This window comes from Ambystoma mexicanum, chromosome 4p (assembly GCF_040938575.1).
Source record: "Ambystoma mexicanum isolate Mex_15411 chromosome 4p, UKY_AmexF1_1, whole genome shotgun sequence".
Lineage (NCBI taxonomy): Eukaryota > Metazoa > Chordata > Amphibia > Caudata > Ambystomatidae > Ambystoma > Ambystoma mexicanum.
Genome location: NC_090927.1, coordinates 845,201,670 through 845,206,669, shown reverse-complemented (window position 1 = coordinate 845,206,669; position 5,000 = coordinate 845,201,670). Strand labels below are relative to the sequence as shown.

General features: G+C 48.3%; 14 non-coding genes and 5 pseudogenes across 14 annotated transcripts; all 19 read left to right on the top strand.

The window, feature by feature from the left end:
* The first annotated feature begins 223 nt into the window (after positions 1–223).
* LOC138461648 (5S ribosomal RNA) lies at positions 224–342 on the top strand. The gene has a single exon (XR_011264257.1). It is a non-coding gene; the product is annotated as a 5S ribosomal RNA (ribosomal RNA).
* A 106-nt stretch (positions 343–448) lies between these two features.
* Positions 449–567, top strand: LOC138457213 (5S ribosomal RNA). Its single transcript, XR_011262203.1, has one exon. It is a non-coding gene; the product is annotated as a 5S ribosomal RNA (ribosomal RNA).
* A 106-nt stretch (positions 568–673) lies between these two features.
* On the top strand, positions 674–792 carry LOC138461085 (5S ribosomal RNA). Its single transcript, XR_011263724.1, has one exon. It is a non-coding gene; the product is annotated as a 5S ribosomal RNA (ribosomal RNA).
* Positions 793–898: 106 nt separating this feature from the next.
* On the top strand, positions 899–1,007 carry LOC138456128 (5S ribosomal RNA; annotated as a pseudogene).
* A 106-nt stretch (positions 1,008–1,113) lies between these two features.
* On the top strand, positions 1,114–1,232 carry LOC138454400 (5S ribosomal RNA). The gene has a single exon (XR_011261078.1). It is a non-coding gene; the product is annotated as a 5S ribosomal RNA (ribosomal RNA).
* Positions 1,233–1,338: 106 nt separating this feature from the next.
* On the top strand, positions 1,339–1,457 carry LOC138460667 (5S ribosomal RNA). The gene has a single exon (XR_011263338.1). It is a non-coding gene; the product is annotated as a 5S ribosomal RNA (ribosomal RNA).
* A 106-nt stretch (positions 1,458–1,563) lies between these two features.
* LOC138455334 (5S ribosomal RNA) lies at positions 1,564–1,682 on the top strand. The gene has a single exon (XR_011261970.1). It is a non-coding gene; the product is annotated as a 5S ribosomal RNA (ribosomal RNA).
* A 106-nt stretch (positions 1,683–1,788) lies between these two features.
* LOC138459768 (5S ribosomal RNA) lies at positions 1,789–1,897 on the top strand (annotated as a pseudogene).
* Positions 1,898–2,360: 463 nt separating this feature from the next.
* On the top strand, positions 2,361–2,479 carry LOC138463948 (5S ribosomal RNA). The gene has a single exon (XR_011266532.1). It is a non-coding gene; the product is annotated as a 5S ribosomal RNA (ribosomal RNA).
* Positions 2,480–2,585: 106 nt separating this feature from the next.
* Positions 2,586–2,704, top strand: LOC138464353 (5S ribosomal RNA). Its single transcript, XR_011266933.1, has one exon. It is a non-coding gene; the product is annotated as a 5S ribosomal RNA (ribosomal RNA).
* Positions 2,705–2,810: 106 nt separating this feature from the next.
* LOC138464814 (5S ribosomal RNA) lies at positions 2,811–2,929 on the top strand. The gene has a single exon (XR_011267391.1). It is a non-coding gene; the product is annotated as a 5S ribosomal RNA (ribosomal RNA).
* A 106-nt stretch (positions 2,930–3,035) lies between these two features.
* LOC138460665 (5S ribosomal RNA) lies at positions 3,036–3,154 on the top strand. Its single transcript, XR_011263337.1, has one exon. It is a non-coding gene; the product is annotated as a 5S ribosomal RNA (ribosomal RNA).
* Positions 3,155–3,259: 105 nt separating this feature from the next.
* LOC138457332 (5S ribosomal RNA) lies at positions 3,260–3,368 on the top strand (annotated as a pseudogene).
* A 464-nt stretch (positions 3,369–3,832) lies between these two features.
* On the top strand, positions 3,833–3,951 carry LOC138463947 (5S ribosomal RNA). The gene has a single exon (XR_011266531.1). It is a non-coding gene; the product is annotated as a 5S ribosomal RNA (ribosomal RNA).
* Positions 3,952–4,057: 106 nt separating this feature from the next.
* On the top strand, positions 4,058–4,176 carry LOC138454229 (5S ribosomal RNA). The gene has a single exon (XR_011260915.1). It is a non-coding gene; the product is annotated as a 5S ribosomal RNA (ribosomal RNA).
* A 106-nt stretch (positions 4,177–4,282) lies between these two features.
* Positions 4,283–4,401, top strand: LOC138462320 (5S ribosomal RNA). The gene has a single exon (XR_011264919.1). It is a non-coding gene; the product is annotated as a 5S ribosomal RNA (ribosomal RNA).
* A 106-nt stretch (positions 4,402–4,507) lies between these two features.
* On the top strand, positions 4,508–4,616 carry LOC138456255 (5S ribosomal RNA; annotated as a pseudogene).
* A 106-nt stretch (positions 4,617–4,722) lies between these two features.
* On the top strand, positions 4,723–4,841 carry LOC138464258 (5S ribosomal RNA). The gene has a single exon (XR_011266840.1). It is a non-coding gene; the product is annotated as a 5S ribosomal RNA (ribosomal RNA).
* Positions 4,842–4,947: 106 nt separating this feature from the next.
* LOC138458440 (5S ribosomal RNA) overlaps positions 4,948–5,000 on the top strand; it is a 109-nt pseudogene continuing 56 nt past the window's right edge.

The window sequence follows — 5,000 nt, the reverse complement described above, 5'->3', positions numbered from 1 at the left end:
TTATTGTGTTGATTGTTCTCTCCACCTCCCTGCAACAGACACAGGATGGATGAATTAAAGTTATCCTACCAGACATAGGAGTCCTGAATGGGCCCACCAGTCTTATATATCTCGCCTGATCGAGCCTGATCGAGCGATGAGCGTGGTATCATGTTGCAAGTGGCTGCATGGCTTAGCTTACTAAATGCAAATGCATAAGAGTAATATTCTTAGCATTCCTAGAGCCTACGGCCACACCACACTGAATGCACCCGATCTCGTCTGATCTCGGAAGTTAAGCAGTGTCAGGCCTAGTTAGTACCTGGATGGGAGACCGCCTGGGAATACCAGGTGCTGTAGGCTTTTTTGTGCTCCAAGTTCAGGAAGTGAGCCCTTTCTCAATTGCCTTTTAAAACTGCAAGGTCTAGCCGACTAGATGCTTAAAAGTACAACACTCACTAGGCCCAGAGCCTACGGCCACACCACACTGAATGCGCCTGATCTCGTCTGATCTCAGAAGCTAAGCAGTGTCGGGCCTAGTTAGTACCTGGATGGGAGACCGCCTGGGAATACCAGGTGCTGTAGGCTTTTTTGTACTCCAAGTTCAGGAAGTGAGCCATTTCTCAATTGCCTCTCAAAACTGCAAGGTCTAGCCGACTAGATGCTTAAAAGTACAAAACTCACTAGGCCCAGAGCCTACGGCCACACCACACTGAATGCGCCCGATCTCGTCTGATCTCGGAAGCTAAGCAGTGTCGGGCCTAGTTAGTACCTGGATGGGAGACCACCTGGGAATACCAGGTGCTGTAGGCTTTTTTGTGCTCCAAGTTCAGGAAGTGAGCCATTTCACAATTGCCTTTCAAAACTGCAAGGTCTAGCCGACTAGATGCTTAAAAGTACAAAACTCACTAGGCCCAGAGCCTACGGCCACACCACACTGAATGCGCCCGATCTCGGAAGCTAAGCAGGGTCGGGCCTAGTTAGTACCTGGATGGGAGACCGCCTGGGAATACCAGGTGCTGTAGGCTTTTTTGTGCTCCAAGTTCAGGAAGTGAGCCATTTCTCAATTGCCTTTCAAAATTGCAAGGTCTAGCTGACTAGATGCTTAAAAGTACAAAACTCACTAGGCCCAGAGCCTACGGCCACACCACACTGATTGCGCCCGATCTCGTCTGATCTCAGAAGCTAAGCAGTGTCGGGCCTCGTTAGTACCTGGATGGGAGACCGCCTGGGAATACCAGGTGCTGTAGGCTTTTTTGTGCTCCAAGTTCAGGAAGTGAGCCATTTCTCAATTGCCTTTCAAAACTGCAAGGTCTAGCTGACTAGATGCTTAAAAGTACAAAACTCACTAGGCCCAGAGCCTACGGCCACACCACACTGATTGCGCCCGATCTCGTCTGATCTCGGAAGCTAAGCAGTGTCGGGCCTAGTTAGTACCTGGATGGGAGACCACCTGGGAATACCAGGTGCTGTAGGCTTTTTTGTGCTCCAAGTTCAGGAAGTGAGCCATTTCACAATTGCCTTTCAAAACTGCAAGGTCTAGCCGACTAGATGCTTAAAAGTACAAAACTCACTAGGCCCAGAGCCTACGGCCACACCACACTGAATGCGCCCAATCTCGACTGATCTCGGAAGTTAAGCAGTGTCAGGCCTAGTTAGTACCTGGATGGGAGACCGCCTGGGAATACCAGGTGCTGTAGGCTTTTTTGTGCTCCAAGTTCAGGAAGTGAGCCCTTTCTCAATTGCCTTTTAAAACTGCAAGGTCTAGCCGACTAGATGCTTAAAAGTACAAAACTCACTAGGCCCAGAGCCTACGGCCACACCACACTGAATGTGCCCAATCTCGGAAGCTAAGCAGGGTCAGGCCTAGTTAGTACCTGGATGGGAGACTGCCTGGGAATACCAGGTGCTGTAGGCTTTTTTGTGCTCCATGATTAGTAATTGCGCAACTTCTCAATTATTTTTCAAATTTGGTATGTTTCCAAAATAATTGTATCCCGTTTTATAGCGGAAATGTTGGACAACATCATGAGGGCTGGAGCTACCTTTTTACATAGAATTAGCATACAGGTAGTGTGTTCATGGGTAATAAATCGACTTTCACATGTAATGCAGTACAGAGAATATTGAGTCCTTCAAGAGGCATGAAAGAAAACCATTATTGTGTTGATTGTTCTCTCCACCTCCCTGCAACAGACACAGGATGGATGAATTAAAGTTATCCTACCAGACATAGGAGTCCTGAATGGGCCCACCAGTCTTATATATCTCGCCTGATCGAGCCTGATCGAGCGATGAGCGTGGTATCATGTTGCAAGTGGCTGCATGGCTTAGCTTACTAAATGCAAATGCATAAGAGTAATATTCTTAGCATTCCTAGAGCCTACGGCCACACCACACTGAATGCACCCGATCTCGACTGATCTCGGAAGTTAAGCAGTGTCAGGCCTAGTTAGTACCTGGATGGGAGACCGCCTGGGAATACCAGGTGCTGTAGGCTTTTTTGTGCTCCAAGTTCAGGAAGTGAGCCCTTTCTCAATTGCCTTTTAAAACTGCAAGGTCTAGCCGACTAGATGCTTAATAGTACAAAACTCACTAGGCCCAGAGCCTACGGCCACACCACACTGAATGTGCCTGATCTCGTCTGATCTCAGAAGCTAAGCAGTGTCGGGCCTAGTTAGTACCTGGATGGAAGACCGCCTGGGAATACCAGGTGCTGTAGGCTTTTTTGTACTCCAAGTTCAGGAAGTGAGCCATTTCTCAATTGCCTTTCAAAACTGCAAGGTCTAGCCGACTAGATGCTTAAAAGTACAAAACTCACAAGAACCAGAGCCTACGGCCACACCACACTGAATGCGCCCGATCTCGTCTGATCTTGGAAGCTAAGCAGTGTCGGGCCTCGTTAGTACCTGGATGGGAGACCGCCTGGGAATACCAGGTGCTGTAGGCTTTTTTGTGCTCCAAGTTCAGGAAGTGAGCCATTTCTCAATTGCCTTTCAAAACTGCAAGGTCTAGCTGACTAGATGCTTAAAAGTACAAAACTCACTAGGCCCAGAGCCTACGGCCACACCACACTGATTGCGCCCGATCTCGTCTGATCTCGGAAGCTAAGCAGTGTCGGGCCTAGTTAGTACCTGGATGGGAGACCACCTGGGAATACCAGGTGCTGTAGGCTTTTTTGTGCTCCAAGTTCAGGAAGTGAGCCATTTCACAATTGCCTTTCAAAACTGCAAGGTCTAGCCGACTAGATGCTTAAAAGTACAAACTCACTAGGCCCAGAGCCTACGGCCACACCACACTGAATGCGCCCGATCTCGGAAGCTAAGCAGGGTCGGGCCTAGTTAGTACCTGGATGGGAGACTGCCTGGGAATACCAGGTGCTGTAGGCTTTTTTTGTGCTCCATGATTAGTAATTGCGCAACTTCTCAATTATTTTTCAAATTTGGTATGTTTCCAAAATAATTGTATCCCGTTTTATAGCGGAAATGTTGGACAACATCATGAGGGCTGGAGCTACCTTTTTACATAGAATTAGCATACAGGTAGTGTGTTCATGGGTAATAAATCAACTTTCACATGTAATGCAGTACAGAGAATATTGAGTCCTTCAAGAGGCATGAAAGAAAACCATTATTGTGTTGATTGTTCTCTCCACCTCCCTGCAACAGACACAGGATGGATGAATTAAAGTTATCCTACCAGACATAGGAGTCCTGAATGGGCCCACCAGTCTTATATATCTCGCCTGATCGAGCTTGATCGAGCGATGAGCGTGGTATCATGTTGCAAGTGGCTGCATGGCTTAGCTTACTAAATGCAAATGCATAAGAGTAATATTCTTAGCATTCCTAGAGCCTACGGCCACACCACACTGAATGCACCCGATCTCGACTGATCTCGGAAGTTAAGCAGTGTCAGGCCTAGTTAGTACCTGGATGGGAGACCGCCTGGGAATACCAGGTGCTGTAGGCTTTTTTGTGCTCCAAGTTCAGGAAGTGAGCCCTTTCTCAATTGCCTTTTAAAACTGCAAGGTCTAGCCGACTAGATGCTTAAAAGTACAAAACTCAGTAGGCCCAGAGCCTACGGCCACACCACACTGAATGTGCCTGATCTCGTCTGATCTCAGAAGCTAAGCAGTGTCGGGCTTAGTTAGTACCTGGATGGAAGACCGCCTGGGAATACCAGGTGCTGTAGGCTTTTTTGTACTCCAAGTTCAGGAAGTGAGCCATTTCTCAATTGCCTTTCAAAACTGCAAGGTCTAGCCGACTAGATGCTTAAAAGTACAAAACTCACAAGAACCAGAGCCTACGGCCACACCACACTGAATGCGCCCGATCTCGTCTGATCTCGGAAGCTAAGCAGTGTCGGGCCTCGTTAGTACCTGGATGGGAGACCGCCTGGGAATACCAGGTGCTGTAGGCTTTTTTGTGCTCCAAGTTCAGGAAGTGAGCCATTTCTCAATTGCCTTTCAAAATTGCAAGGTCTAGCTGACTAGATGCTTAAAAGTACAAAACTCACTAGGCCCAGAGCCTACGGCCACACCACACTGATTGCGCCCGATCTCGGAAGCTAAGCAGTGTCGGGCCTCGTTAGTACCTGGATGGGAGACCGCCTGGGAATACCAGGTGCTGTAGGCTTTTTTGTGCTCCAAGTTCAGGAAGTGAGCCATTTCTCAATTGCCTTTCAAAACTGCAAGGTCTAGCTGACTAGATGCTTAAAAGTACAAAACTCACTAGGCCCAGAGCCTACGGCCACACCACACTGATTGCGCCCGATCTCGTCTGATCTCAGAAGCTAAGCAGTGTCGGGCCTAGTTAGTACCTGGATGGGAGACCACCTGGGAATACCAGGTGCTGTAGGCTTTTTTGTGCTCCAAGTTCAGGAAGTGAGCCATTTCACAATTGCCTTTCAAAACTGCAAGGTCTAGCCGACTAGATGCTTAAAAGTACAAAACTCACTAGGCCCAGAGCCTACGGCCACACCACACTGAATGCGCCCGATCTCGGAAGCTAAGCAGGGTC